The 15,326-nt window shown below is 35.2% G+C and overlaps 1 non-coding gene across 1 annotated transcript; it reads right to left on the reverse strand.

The window, feature by feature from the left end:
- Positions 1 to 2,375: 2,375 nt before the first annotated feature.
- On the reverse strand, positions 2,376 to 2,482 carry LOC133810283 (small nucleolar RNA R71). Its single transcript, XR_009881988.1, has one exon. It is a non-coding gene; the product is annotated as a small nucleolar RNA R71 (small nucleolar RNA).
- Positions 2,483 to 15,326: the final 12,844 nt, after the last annotated feature.

A 15,326-nucleotide genomic window follows, 5' to 3' on the forward strand; every position in this document is an offset into this window, starting at 1 on the left:
GGCTTAATTTTTTGTTACCATCTTCTTTCTACCATTTTCTCTCTTCCATTTTGGGTTTTTCAAGAGCATTTGCAAGTATGTATGTCATTTATTTTGTAATTTCTACTCTAGTTATGTGCTTCTAATCTTTTTCATAAGATTATTAAGATCATCATGAAGCAACTTGTAACTAGGTAATATTTATGTTGTATGTTGATTTCCCTTGTAATGCAACAAATTTTATGGATTTTTCTTCTTCATAAATGTCTTTCATCTTTAATATCTCATATTTTTTATTGTTAGATAATAGGCACTTTGTTCTTCATTTTTCAAAAACATAATATTCTTTGTGTAAGATGTGTCATTAAATTGTACACATCCATGCTTAGAACGAAAATATTATGTTTTGCCTTATAGATAATGTTATTTGATTTTTTGTCGTTTCATTAGGTGGATTCACATTAAATACTTTGAAATTATAATTTTTGAAAAGTGAAGAAAAATCCTATCTTTTTAGAAGTAATTTGTACTTAAAATTATAAATCTATTTGGAAAATGTTAGTTTGATTTATTTTAACTATCACTAAAACTTGGGAATCAATATACTAACAAATATTATTAAACTTACATTTTGTGGATTCTAATATCTTAATAATATTTTATTTTACCACTTATTTTAAAATCCTTATTGAGTTATTTTCATTCTATTAAATAGCTTTATTTTAAATCTTTTATTTTATATTCATGACATTAAACTCAACAATCTTTGGAGCTAGGTTAGAATTTATTAATTTTGGTTTAAAATAGTTTTCTTTTTTATTTTAGACAACTCCTTTGGGTTCGATCTCGTGATTACACGAACACTATATTCCACATACGATTCGTGCGCTTGCGAGTATAAATTTTTAAAACATACCCGTTTTGGGTCCATCAAGTTTTTGGCGCCGTTGCCAGGGAGTTGCAAGAAGAAAATAAACGAAATTTATCTCAAGGTTAGTAAATTCTTCTACTAGTTATTTTAATTTTTGCACTTAAAAAACTATATATACAAAAATATAAAAAAATATATATTTATCTAAAACTAAAAAAAATAAAAAAATAAGATAAAAAGAAAATTTGGGACGGTTCTACCACCCATAAAAAAAACACTTGCTTATATTTCTATATTTATTGTTTTTTTTAGTTGACGGCACTTGTGCCTCCTATTTATCTTTTTAATTTTTATCGTTGATGGTACTTGTGCCTCCTAATTTTTTTGTAATTTTTATTCCTTGTATTTCTTTGTTAGTTGACGGCACTTGTGCCTCCTAACATTTGTTGTAATTTTCTTTATTTATCTTGTTGTTATTTTTATTTATTTATTGCAAGTTACTAGTTGATGGTGATTTTACCTCCTAGCTAGTTGATGGAAATTTTGCCTCCTAGTCTTTTATCTTATGTTTTAGTTGATGACACTTGTGCCTCCTAATTTTTACCTTATTTTTGTTATGGTAGATGGCATGCTATGCCTCCCTACTCTTGCTTATTTTTTTTTAGTCTTATTTAATTTTACTTTATTTTTCTGTCTTTTATCTTATTTTAGTGTAATTGTGAAAAAAACATACTAGAAAAAAAAAAAAGTGAAACCTAAATCTTGTCCTGTCACCATAAGCAATTTTTGCTTAAAGGAAATTTGAACAAAATTCTCAATCTACCTCTACTAATTAACCTCGGGGAGTTGTTAGTAGTGCGCGAGTAAGTGGAATCAAATAGGCCTGGGGACAAGTAAACCATAAGAATTATATTATTGTGAAATCTCTAAAAATTATAAGTATGCTCTGTGGTTGCAGTTTTAACTGATCTTCCACATCAGAAAATTGTTTGTTTGAGATTATCTTTGTTGTTTTGTTTGTTAAAATTGTATGCATCATTGGGAACGTAACTCTAAAATTCGATTAGTAAAAAGACGTTTATCTTTGTTTGAAATTGAAAGTGTTAGTAAAAATTTGAGCATCATGGAACCAATTGCTAATCCTGTTGATGAAAATGTTGTGCCTGAAAAAACTTTGCTTGAATATTTTGCACCTATTTCATCTAATGCTCCTTCATGTATCGTTCTTCCTACCACTTCTGCTACTCATTTTGAGCTTAAACTAGCAATCATTCAATTGTTGTCATCTTTTTATGGGTTAGATAGAGAGGATCCTTACATGCATGTCAAAGATTTCTTAGAAATTTGCTCAACATTTAAATTTCAAAAAATTTCTAATGAGTCGGTCAAACTAAGATTGTTTCCTTTTTCATTAAAAGACAAATCAAAAGCTTGGTTAAATTCCCTTCCCACGAGGTCTATAACTACATGGGATCAACTTTATAATAAATTCTTGCTGAAAGTTTTTCCTATGTCTAAAACTGATAGTCTAAGGAGAGAAATCTCCGAGTTTTTTCAAAAAGATAATGAAGAGTTTTATGAATGTTGGGAAAGATTTAAAGATTTATTATTAAAATGTCATCATCATGGTTTTGAAAAATGGAGACGTGTAAAATATTTTTATGATGGTTTGACTCCCTCTAATCGTCAAATGATTCAATCTATGCATACTGGAAAAAAATTTAAAATTTCAAGGACAAGAGGCGTGGGACGCCCGTGAAGATTCATCTGTCAATTCACAACAATGGAATTATTTTGATCCTAGGTCTAGGTCAACTAATTCACCAAAAAGAGGAGGAAGGTATGAAGTGAAAGAAGAATTATACTTAAGAACATCCTTAGACAAATTAGCAAGAAAAGTATAAGCTTTAGCCATAAGCCAAACTATAAACTCTCCAATACAACCAAGAAAAGATGTTTGTTCTATATGTTCTGGTCCTTGCCATAATGCCCAATCATGTCCTTCCTACCAAGAAGCCTTTTCTAAGGAGGCAAATGCTCCTCATTCTTATGGGAAACCAAATGATAGCCCATTTTCATCCACCTACAATCCAAATTGGAGAAACCATCCGAACTTTTCATGGACACAAAACCAACCCCAAATGAATCAAGGGCACCAATACAACACACAAAACCAAACTCATGCCCCACAAAATCAACCATATCCTCAACAAAGGAAACCTTCCTTAGAAGATACTTTACAACAATTTATGCAATCCACTCAACAAATCCTACAAAATCAATCTCAATCAATTACCAAACTCGAGACACAAGTAGGACAACTCGCCACTGCTTTAGCTGAGAGAGAAAAAGGAACATTCCCAAGTCAACCTATCCCTAATCCAAAAGGTCAATATGAGATAGGAAAGTCTAGTCATAATGGAGAAGTCAAATCAATTTCAACTCTTAGATCCGGAAAGAACATTTTCAAACCCGATTACATACCTGAGGTTGAAAAAGAAAAAGAAAAAGAAAAGAGTCAGCCTTCTAGTTCTAATGCCAATGACTCTTCAAACAAGGAAACTCCAATCCATCCTTTCATTCCAAAAGCCCCATTCCCACAAAGATTACTTCCAATTAAAAAAAGGCGGCCAATATAATGACATCTTAGAAATTTTTAAACAAGTTAGTATCAATATCCCTTTCTTAGATGCCATTAAACAAATTCCTACCTACTTTAAATTTTTAAAGGATCTTTGTACTGTTAAAAGAAACACTAATGTTCCTAAAAAGATATTTTTAATTGAACAAGCTAGTTCCATTATTCAATATAAGAGCCTTGTTAAATATAAAGATCCTGGGTGTCCCACAATTTCATGCATTATTGGTGATCATTTTATTAACAAAGCTTTACTTGATTTGGGTGCTAGTGTGAATTTATTGCCTTATTCTGTTTATAAGCAACTTGGTCTTGGTGAACTAAAACCTACCTCTATAACTCTTCAATTAGCCGATCGTTCTGTGAAAATTCCTAGAGGCATTATAGAGGATGTTTTGATAAAAGTTGATAAATTTTATTTCCTGTTGACTTCATTGTTCTTGATACTCAACCTGTGGAAAATGTGCATGCTCAAAATCCTATCATTTTAGGTAGACCATTCTTAGCTACATCTAATGCAATCATAAATTGTCGTAATGGTGTTTTGAAATTATCTTTTGGAAATATGACTGTTGAATTGAATGTATTTAATGTTGTTAAATCTGTTGAGTGTGAGGAAGTGCATGAAGTTAACATGATAGATAGTATTTGTGAAGATGATGGAAATGACTTACTTGACTTTTGTGAAAAATACTTTGGTATGAACTTGCATGTTGATGACTCTAATGATGATGTGAATTCTTTGCTAGAGCATATACCCTTAAATGAAACCAAAGTTGAACCCTTTCACCCTTAGATCATGTTCAATCAATTTTCGAGTCTCCAAAGTTAGACCTTAAACCTTTGCCAGAAAATTTAAAATATGCTTTTCTAGGAGAGTCTGAAACCTTGCCTGTTATCATAGCATCCGCATTAGATAAAAAAACAAGAAGATAAATTGTTAGATATCCTTAGAAAACATAAAGAAGCCATAGGTTGGACCATTTGAGACCTTAAAGGAATTAGCCCATCCATATGTATGCATAGAATCCATCTAGAAGAGAATGCTAAAACCTCTCGGGAATGTCAAAGAAGGTTAAATCCAAATATGAAAGAAGTGGTTAGAGAAGAGGTCATAAAATTATTAGACATAGGTATCATTTACCCTATTTCTAATAGTCAATGGGTTAGTCCAGTTCAAGTTGTACCTAAGAAGTCTGGGATTACAGTTGTTGAAAATGAAAAAAATGAATTAATCCCTACTAGAGTACAAACGGGGTGGAGAGTGTGCATAGGCTATAGAAAGCTAAATAATGTTACTAGAAAAGACCATTTTCCATTGCCCTTTATTGATCAAATGCTTGAACGTTTAGCTGGCCATGCATACTATTGCTTTCTTGATGGGTATTCGGGATATAACCAAATCCCCATTGCCCCAGAAGATCAAGAAAAGACTACATTTACATGCCCTTTCTGTAACGCCCTGCTAATTAGGGTCCATTACCAGGTGTGTTTTGAAACCAGTGCTGGACTTACTAACAAGTCATTTGGACTAAACATGTGATTAAACCACTAAGGTTTGGGTATTAAAAACTTTTGTTCATTTCGTAAACATTTCCATTAAGTTGATAACCAGTTCTTTACATGGGATCCCAAAAACATTAGTTTAAAAGCCTGTTACAAAGCTCAGTTTACACATTAAGCCGTCCTAAGCGGCAAAAGCTGGGTTTAACCCTAGTTCCTCTGAGCATCTCGGCCGTGGTGGTCGAGCAGACTGCATATGTACATACCACTGATAATGCCCTCCGACCCATGGCTAGTTGAGCTTCTCTTTACCCTTACCTGCACCACAAAGCACCTGTGAGCTAGAAGACTCAGCAAGAAAACATAATCAACAATTCAGTGAATAAAACAACCATCAAATAGTAATAACTGAACCCAGTGCATTCATTAAACCCAATTGGAGACCATAGAGTCACACAAGTGCATGTCGCACTTCCTTTCATGTTGTTGGCATCCGGGCCAGTCAAGTGCATGTTGCACTCCCAGGGTGGCCCAGCCATGGTGGCCTGTACTCCACGTGCATTATGCCAATCTTAGCTTATAAACTAAGACCCTCATGCCCTTGACTTATAAGTCAAGCCACCACGTGCCTCCAACTTATAAGTTGAAGCCTTGGGATTTTCAACTATTAAGAATCTCCCAGAGCCCACCATATTCTCAACTAATAAGTTGATCCCCATTTAACATTCTAAGGATACCCTAGTTTATAAACTAAGCCTCACAGTCATAACAGACAGCCACATGTTTCATATAACATACTTAACAAATAATCACACAATGCATTATAATACATTCACTCAACAGTCATAAGCATAATCATAATTATGCACGTTACAGCATACCTAACCAGACATTCGCAACATAATTATAATCATGTTCATCACCTTAACTAAGCTCTAATCATGCATTCACATAACAGGTGCAGTTTTCTTACCTTTGGTCCGTATGCGGGTTACTAGCAACAACCCTCCAAGCACGATCCCCGATTCAAGCCCTTAGCGAAAACCTAGTCACAACCGCGATAAAGCAGTTCCCATCAATAACAAGTAAATAACAACTTCCAGACCAACTCTTAGCCTCCGGGACATCGAATTCCACTTAACAAGGAAGTAGGATCGATCCTGAGCCCAAACGGTTAAGTTTCCAACCTAAAAATCCCATTAAGGTCAATTTTCCCCTTAAGAGCCGCGGCCCCTCACAGTCGAGCCGCAGCCTGCCTCTAATTCCAGAGGCTCGGCCTCCCTGGAAACCAACGCGTGCCGCAGTGCGCCCCTGAGGCGCCGCGGCCCGCCCCTGCATCTGAGCCTTGCTAGCTCAAAATCCTCTTCGCAGGCCGCGACTCATCACCACGAACCCAGAATTTTCTGGATTTTTCTTCAACCGAATCCAACTAAAACTTATTCAATTCCATCCCACTCCTCCAATTCAATTCCCAAACTCATATAATCATTCTCACCAATCAAACCCAACCAATTATCATAGTGAAACACATCAAATTTACCCAAACCTATCCCTTCAATTATCAAGCATGCATAAACATATTCTCTCTAAATATTCAGCAAAGCTAACCAAGCAATTTCAGTTCAGAACTCTTACCTTAACTGTGATGAAACCCTTGAACCTAGCCTCTGATTTCCCCCCAAGCCTAACACCTTGATTTCCCAAGCTTTCCTCCTCAACCTCCCAAGAAAAATCCTCAAACCTCCATAGCATAAAGAGAAAACGAAAGAGAGAAAGGGAGCTGCTGAGTTCTCTTTTTCTTGAAACTTCCTAAACTTTCTGTGTATATCCCAGCCAGCTAAATTCTAAACCTGAGTGGAAAAGAGTAAGTTACCCCTTGCTCTTAGCTTACACCTCAAATATCCACAAGGGAAATTTTGTCCTTTGCTTTAATTCCCGCTATCCACAATTTGCATTCTATAATTCCCACTACTCCCGATATTCTCACACAATTACCAATAAATTCCCATTACCCACCAATTCCCGGTAATGTACTAAATTACTAAAATACCCCGAACTGGGTATTTAGATCCCGTTGTGACTTTTTTGCTAACTTGCTCATCGGAACCGCCTCTCGTCGAGTAACCCAGATATATCCACATAATAATGTGGTCTCAATCACACAAGCACATATTCGCATTCATACCCCAAACGGGTCAAATTACTAATATACCTTTCTTATAAGAAACGGGCCCACATACACATATTTAATATCTTTAAAATACAAGCATGATTATATTATAATATAATTCACATAATAACTCAATTATTGCCTCCCAGCCCCCTAATCCAGGCACTAAGCCTTATTAGGAAATTTGGGATGTTACACTTTCTGAACTTTTGCCTATCGTCGGATGCCTTTTGGATTATGAAATGCACCTGCGACTTTTCAAAGGTGTATGATTTCAATTTTTTCTAACATGGTTGAAAGATTTCTTTAAGTGTTTATGGATGATTTTTCTGTGTTTGGTTCCTCTTTTGATGAATGTTTGCACCATCTTTCACTTGTTTTAATTCGTTGCAAAGAGAAAAACCTTGTGCTCAACTGGGAAAAATGTCATTTTATGGTTAAAAAAGGAATTGTTTTAGGTCATGTAATCTCATCTGAGGGAATATAAGTTGATAAAGCTAAAGTTGATCTTATTTCAAAACTTCCCCCACCTAAAACTGTGAAAGAAATTAGATCATTCCTAGGTCATGCCGGTTTCTATAGACGATTTATAAAAGACTTTAGCAAAATATCTCGGCCTTTATGCCATTTACTTGGAAAAGAAAATGCTTTTGTCTTTGATAATAATTGCCATGTTGCCTTTGAAAAATTAAAAAATTTGTTGACTACTACACCCATTATTCGACCCCCTGATTGGAAAATACCTTTTGAAATAATGTGTGATGCTTCTGATTATGCTATAGGTGTTGTCTTAGGACAAATACTTGAAAAAATACCTCATGTAATTTACTATGCTAGCAAAACTTTAAATAATGCTCAAATAAACTATCCCACAACCGAAAAAGAATTGCTTGCTGTTGTTTTTGCATTGGAGAAATTTAGATCTTATTTGTTAGGGTCTAAAATTATTGTTTATTCTGATCATGCTGCATTAAAATATCTCTTATCGAAAAAAGATGTTAAGTCTCGTTTGATCCGTTGGATCCTGCTTTTACAAGAATTCGACTTAGAAATACATGATAAAAAGGGCTCTAAAAATGTTGTTGCTGATCATTTATCTAGACTAGTTGTTGAAACTATACATGATTCCACTCCTATCACTGAAACTTTTCCCGATGAACAATTGATGCATGTTTCTTCCTTGCCTTGGTATGCTGATATTGTTAATTATTTGGTCACTAAAGAAATACCATCTCATTGGTCTAAACATGATAAATCTAAATTTTCTTCTGAGGTGAAAAATTATATTTGGGATGATCCTTACTTGTTTAAATACTGCCCTAATAAAATAATTAGAAGATGCATTCCAAATTGTGACCAATTTAAAATCATATCTTTTTGTCACGATCATGCATGTGGATGACATTTTAGTGGTAAGAAAACAGCTGCTAAAGTTTTACAATGTGGTTTTTATTGGCCTACTATCTTTCATGATACATATGTTTTTGGTAAAGCTTGCGAGCATTGCCAAAAGTTAGGAAGTTTAACTAAAATAAACATGATGCCTTTAAATCCTATTCTTATTATTGACATATTTGATGTTTGGGGCATTGATTTTATAGGACTGTTTCCTAACTCTTTTGGTAACCCTTATATTCTTGTTGGAGTTGATTATGTGTCTAAATGGGTTGCAGCTATTGCATGCCACACTAATGACCACAAAGTTGTGCTTCGGTTTTTGAAAGAAAATATATTTTCTCGTTTTGGTTCACCACGTGCTATCATTAGTGATAACGGTACACACTTTTGTAATAAGCCATTTGAACATTTGATGAAACAATATGGCATTACACATAAAGTCTCAACACCATATCACCCACAAACTAGTGGTCAAGTTGAAGTGTCTAATAGGGAAGTTAAGCACATTTTAGAAAAAATTGTGAATCCAACTAAGAAAGATTGGTCCTTAAGACTCACTGATGCATTATGGGCGTATCGTACCGTGTACAAAACACCCATTGGCATGTCACCCTACAGACTTGTGTATGGGAAGGTGTGCCATTTACCTGTTGAGTTAGAACATAGAGCCTTTTGGGCAATTAAGCAGTTAAACTTTTCTTTAGACAAGGCAGGTGAGAAACGAAAGCTTCAACTAAATGAACTAGACGAAATTAGGAATGATGCATATGACTATTAAAAAAAGTATAAGAATTGCATTAAATTTTACCATGACAAAAATATTTTTCTCCAGGTCAGAAAGTCCTTTTACACAACTCTCGTTTGCATTTATTCCCAGGAAAGTTACGCTCTAGGCGGTCCGGTCCTTACATTCTTCATATTGTATTTCCACATGGAGCTATTGAAATTGAAAATCCTAAAAATGGTGATATATTTAAAGTTAATGGATAAAAATTAAAACCATTTTTAGAATTAAAAACTGATGAAGTGGGTGAGATCCTCCTTGAGGACCCTATTTACCATGCTCTTTGATTCCTATTTGATCTTGATAACTTGTGTTTTATTTGTTTTGTTTGTTTTATGTGTGATTTAATTTTTGTTTGTTGTATCTTTTACTCTCTTAGCGATGCACCATATTGAGGTACGACCATTATAAACTCTAAACTCTTGTCAATTTTAATTTATATTTATATTTTGACACATTGAGGACAATGCTTAAATTAAGTTTGGGGGTATTGAGTTTATATGATTATTATCATTAAGGAGAGTATGATTTATTGTGTTTATGTTTTGCGTTAATTTTTGTTTTTCTTTATGTTTGTTTGAAAGAAAAAAACAAAAGCTTTATTAATTTTTGTGTTTGTTGAAAAAAAAAAAATTTATATATATATATTTATTTACTTTGTTGTCTTCTTAAAAAAAATTAAAATTGTTCATTTTCATAAAAATTCAAAAAAAAAAATTGGTGATATTTTTTATTTTCAATGATAAAAATCTTGATTGAGTTTGAGTTTAGCTCTCTTAAAAATATGAATAATTTTGAAACTTTGTTTTTAATTATAGAGTCAATTTTGCTTATAACGAAAATTACATTTTTCATAACAAGAACACTCTTATTTCCTATAAGTTTAAGTGAAAATTAATTTTAATGAAAACCTCTTTTTAAAGCAAAATTGACAATTTAATTAATTACATAAGCTTAATATTTATTCATAATAATTTTTTAGATTTATTTTCATTGTGCAATTTTTGAGAAAATCCTTTTTATATCACCAATAAAAAAAATGTGTGTTTTAATTTTTCTTTTGCTTGAGGACTAGCAAAATATTAAGTTTGGGGGTGTGATAACTCTACAAAATAGAGTTATTTTACCACTTTTTATGTGCTAATTATTGCTTGATTCTTAAGTTTCTAATTGATTTATTAAGTTTTAAAGTAATTTTGAATTTATTGGGTTTATTTTGATTTTATATATTTTTGTGTGTTTTTATAGTTATTTTGTTGTAAAATATTGTAGTTAATTAATTGAATTGTTGAGTTTAGTTAAAAGTAAAAAGATGCAATTTTGAACTTAAATGTTAAATATAAATTAAGTTATAATTAATATTTTCAGAAGAATTAATTTGATTTATTTTATATTTAAAAAATATTTGATTATGACTTAATTTATGCTTATTTTGTAGGAAATTGTTGTATTGTTGGTGTTTGAAAAGCCAAGAAAAATAAAAAAAATTGGCAAAACTGAAAAGAAAGAGCTAAAAATGTCATTTTTGAAGCCCTCTTCCCAGATGCCAGCCCAAGCCCAACGCCAGCCTTCCCACCTCCTTCAGGCCCATGCCTCCTCACTCCAAGGCCACAGATCAGGTCCAGCTCATCATGCACCTCCTGCCCACGCTTGAAGCTCTTCTCCTCCTCAACTCAGCAGCGTCCTGGCTCCTTCAGCAAACGAGCCGAAACCACCTGGCCAGCCAAGCATCACAGCTGCACCCTTGGGCCCGCCTCTCCTCCATTCGGCCCAAAGTCAGCCACCTGGCCTGTTGCTTCACTTCTCCCTTCAACAAACCCAGCCCAAAGCTGCCCCAGCCGCCTGCCAGCCCACCAACAGCCATGCAATTTTCCTTCTTGAGCCCATAAATTGCCTTCAGTGTACCATTTGTCCCCTATGTCCAAAATGCCAACTTTTTACCCATTTTTCTACACATTTTCACCACAACATCATCATTACACCCTATAGTTTACCTCTACATACCATATTTATTTTATTTTATTAATCTAATCAATTTAATTGATTTAAATTAATTATTTTAATAATCTCATTTTGGCTATAAATATGGAATTTCAAGACCATTTGGGGGGCTTAATTTTTTGTTACCATCTTCTTTCTACCATTTTCTCTCTTCCATTTTGGGTTTTTCAAGAGAATTTGCAAGTATGTATGTCATTTATTTTGTATTTCTACTCTAGTTATGTGCTTCTAATCTTTTTCATAAGATTATTAAGATCATCATGAAGCAACTTGTAACTAGGCAATATTTATGTTGTATGTTGATTTCCCTTGTAATGCAACAAAGTTTATGGATTTTTCTTCTTCATATATGTCTTTCATCTTTAATATCTCATATTTTTTTATTGTTAGATAATAGGCACTTTGTTCTTCATTTTGCAAAAACATAATATTATTTGTGTAAGATGTGTCATTAAATTGTACACATCCATGCTTAGAACAAAAATATTATGTTTTGCCTTATAAATAATGTTATTTGATTTTTTGTTGTTTCATTAGGTTGATTCACATTAAATACTTTGAAATTATAATTTTTGAAAAGTGAAGAAAAATCCTATCTTTTTAGAAGTAATTTGTGCTTAAAATTATAAATCTATTTGGGAAATGATAGTTTGATTTATTTTAACCATAACTAAAACTTGGGAATCAATATACTAACAAATATTATTAAACTTACATTTTGTGGATTCTAGTATCTTAATAATCTTTCCTTTTACCACTTATTTTAAAATCCTTATTGAGTTATTTTCATTCTATTAAATAGCTTTATTTTAAATCTTTTATTTTATATTCATGACATTAAATCTCAACAATCTTTGGAGCTAGGTTAGAATTTATTAATTTTGGTTTAAAATAGTTTTCTTTTTTATTTTAGACAACTCATTTGGGTTCGATCTCGTGATTACACGAACATTATATTCCATATACGATTTGTGCGCTTGTGAGTATAACTTTTTAAAACATACCCGTTTTGGGTCAATCAGTGACTAACTCACAAATAAGAGGAAATACCTCACGATGATTCGGTATCAAATTATAAAGTCCACAAGAGACAAGAAGTACGATAAATGTACCTCTAGGTAGGTACGTAAAAGCCTGCAAGGATCAAGGCACAGACCTAACACCTGTACCTGACAAGTAGTGGTGGTAAGGGATAGTACGAGGAGTTGTAACACACCTCCACGCCTCTGACATGCACCAGAGTCGACCACCACTCTTCCAATACCACTACCGTCTGTACCATAACCACCTACAACATTGTTAGTGTACTATTGTGTCCCCTTGGAACCACTTTGTACTAAGAGCCATTAGAACTCACCTATAAATAGGACCTTACTTTATCATTGAAGGGAGTAGAAAAATTCATTGTAACCATAAACTATTGAGCAATATAAGTGTTTCTCTCCATTGTTGTTTTGCAATTTTTTTCTGAGTTTATTTAAGTTCTTCTAAGTTGATAGTGTTCTTACTTATCTTTGGACTTTCCGACCATAGCTTAGTTGGTGAGTTCTCACTATCAACAATTTAGCGCCGTCTGTGGGAAGGAAAAGTATAAAGCTATTGTTTTTCCATTATTTCCTACAAGGAAAAATGCCAAGGCGATCAAGATGCCTAGGAGAGTTGCAAGATGTGGAGGTCCACATGGATGGAGACTAGTTGAGGACCTCCATGAGGGATCCTCTACCACCTCAGAATGAAGACGTACTAAAGGGACACCCAACCCCTAGTGGGGAAAGAAAAGTGTCATCTCCAGCCACCCAGCCCAATGGGGATCCTCCACACCACCAGCCACCCTCGTGGGTGGCCTAGGTACGCACCCTTCTCCTCGACCACCAACCGCACTGCGTTCCGAAAACCAGGACCCTAGTCCCTCCACGCGTAGGCCTGACAAGAGTCCCTGGGTACACTCGGTGAGTTCAAGCTCCCGAACCCATTTTTACGAGGATGAGATACGAGAGCTGCATAAGAAAAATCAAAGGCTAGAGACTACACTAAAAAACATGAAAGAAGTATTAAATGGCCTACTGCATGGAAAGTCATAAATGCCCATCCCTAAGCATAAGGGGAAAGTGTCGAGGAAGGGAGAAACCACCGTCCCCATGGACAACGAGGGGACCCGACATTCTACCAGCAACACTCCCCAGTCAAAGCATCGCAAGGCTTGCACGCCAACGGTACAACGCCAAGAGCAAAGGCAGATGGATGATGTTAATTGGAGAAATGAAGTCGAGGTTATGTTCAAGGAAGCACCACCTGACCTGAGAGAGAAGCTCAAAAAGGGAAGGTCAGACGTGATGATGACACCCCCCGTAGCTCCCCCAAGGGACAAAGGGAAAGGGAGAGTTGGTCCCTCCGACCTCAAAGACTACTTGAAAAAAATGAGACTGCAGCTTGACACTGAGATGTGAACCCTCAGAAAGTATGATAGTCATGGCGCCAGGGGGACGGGGGCATGATGAAGAATTTGATTATGATTAGCCCTTCACGTGAGAGATCCTGGCCGAACAAATCTGAGAGGATTCAACAGCAAGGCGAGGTGCCACTGTTTTGCAGTCACCTTGAAAGGAGTTGCGTATAAGTGGTTTAAGAGATTGAGCCGAGGAAAAATTTCCTCATGGAGGCAACTCGCAGAGGAATTCCTTCGGCAACACCATGCCTTCCATGACTACACGGAACCCACCACAAGCCTCACTAATGTAAAGCTAGGTGAAAATGAAAGTCTGAGAAAATACATTCAACATTTCAATGCAAAGGTAGCTAAAGTGGGAAAGTTTCCTAAAGACGAGCTAAAAATGGCCATCACCGCAGAGGTGCATCCAAAAAAACAAAATGTGGGATAACATGCTCAAGAGAGAAACAGAGGACCTAGGTGACTTCTATGAAAGGGCTCTAAAATACATCCAAGTGGAAGATGGCCATGACCACCTGAGGGTAGGCAGACCGGATTTTTCCTTTAAGCCACCTGCCATAAACACCCATGAACGCTCTAGGAAACTACAGAAATCTACAACATCCTACTATGAAGATTCACTAGACCCTGAAAGTTCGTGATGTTAATGGTTGTGAGGATGAAGAGACCTACGATGTAACCCAAGTAATTCCCACAAATATATGCACCTGGGAGGGAATATCTAGTAAGGTTTTGTGTTTGATACAATGAATCAAAGAGGCTACCCTAGTTAGTCTCCTAATTTAGCAGTAAAGCACATTTATCTAGCATATTATGCGTTAAGCCAAATAGGTCACCTTAGTTGATATCATGATGAAATAGGCGCATGGTCTCCAAACATATCCATGCACTTTACTCATCATAAATGTAATATCAAGCATCTATCTTATTAATTATGGCCTATGTTTTAAATCATTTAGTTCACTCATATGTTGTCATTGTCGATTGAAAATGTCAAAATGCACATGAGAGTAGAATAACGGAGGTGTCTGACGAGATGAATCCCGCCAACCATCTGGGAGGCATAGCGCCAGTAAAAAAAAAAGCCCATGGCATCTATAAGGAGTAGCTACCTTCATAGACATCATAAGGGTAAAAAAAGAGCTTCAAAAGTGGCACATTCATACAAGGGTAGTCACCCTAAAGGATGACCACCCTACACGATGCCCCAGCCTCATGACCCTTGACTCCATGAGACACGCCTCAGCCTTATAGCCCATGGTTCCGCAAGATATGCCTCAGTCCCATAGGCCTCATAGCTCTTCGCTCATAATAAAAAGGGAACCCCAAAAAGGGTCCTTAATATAAGTCTAGCTCGACTTGAGTCGACTAGCCAAAAAGGGTCTCAAAGAAGACAATTGCAAAAATAGTATGATGCCCAACAACAAGAAGGATGTTTCTCGAAAGAAAATGAAACGCGCGCACAAAAATTATAAAAGGATGGCAAAGACCCAAAGTATGAACTGGTCCTTATAAAAATAGTTAGGGCGCACC

This window comes from Humulus lupulus, unplaced genomic scaffold (genome assembly GCF_963169125.1).
Source record: "Humulus lupulus unplaced genomic scaffold, drHumLupu1.1 SCAFFOLD_110, whole genome shotgun sequence".
NCBI lineage: Eukaryota > Viridiplantae > Streptophyta > Magnoliopsida > Rosales > Cannabaceae > Humulus > Humulus lupulus.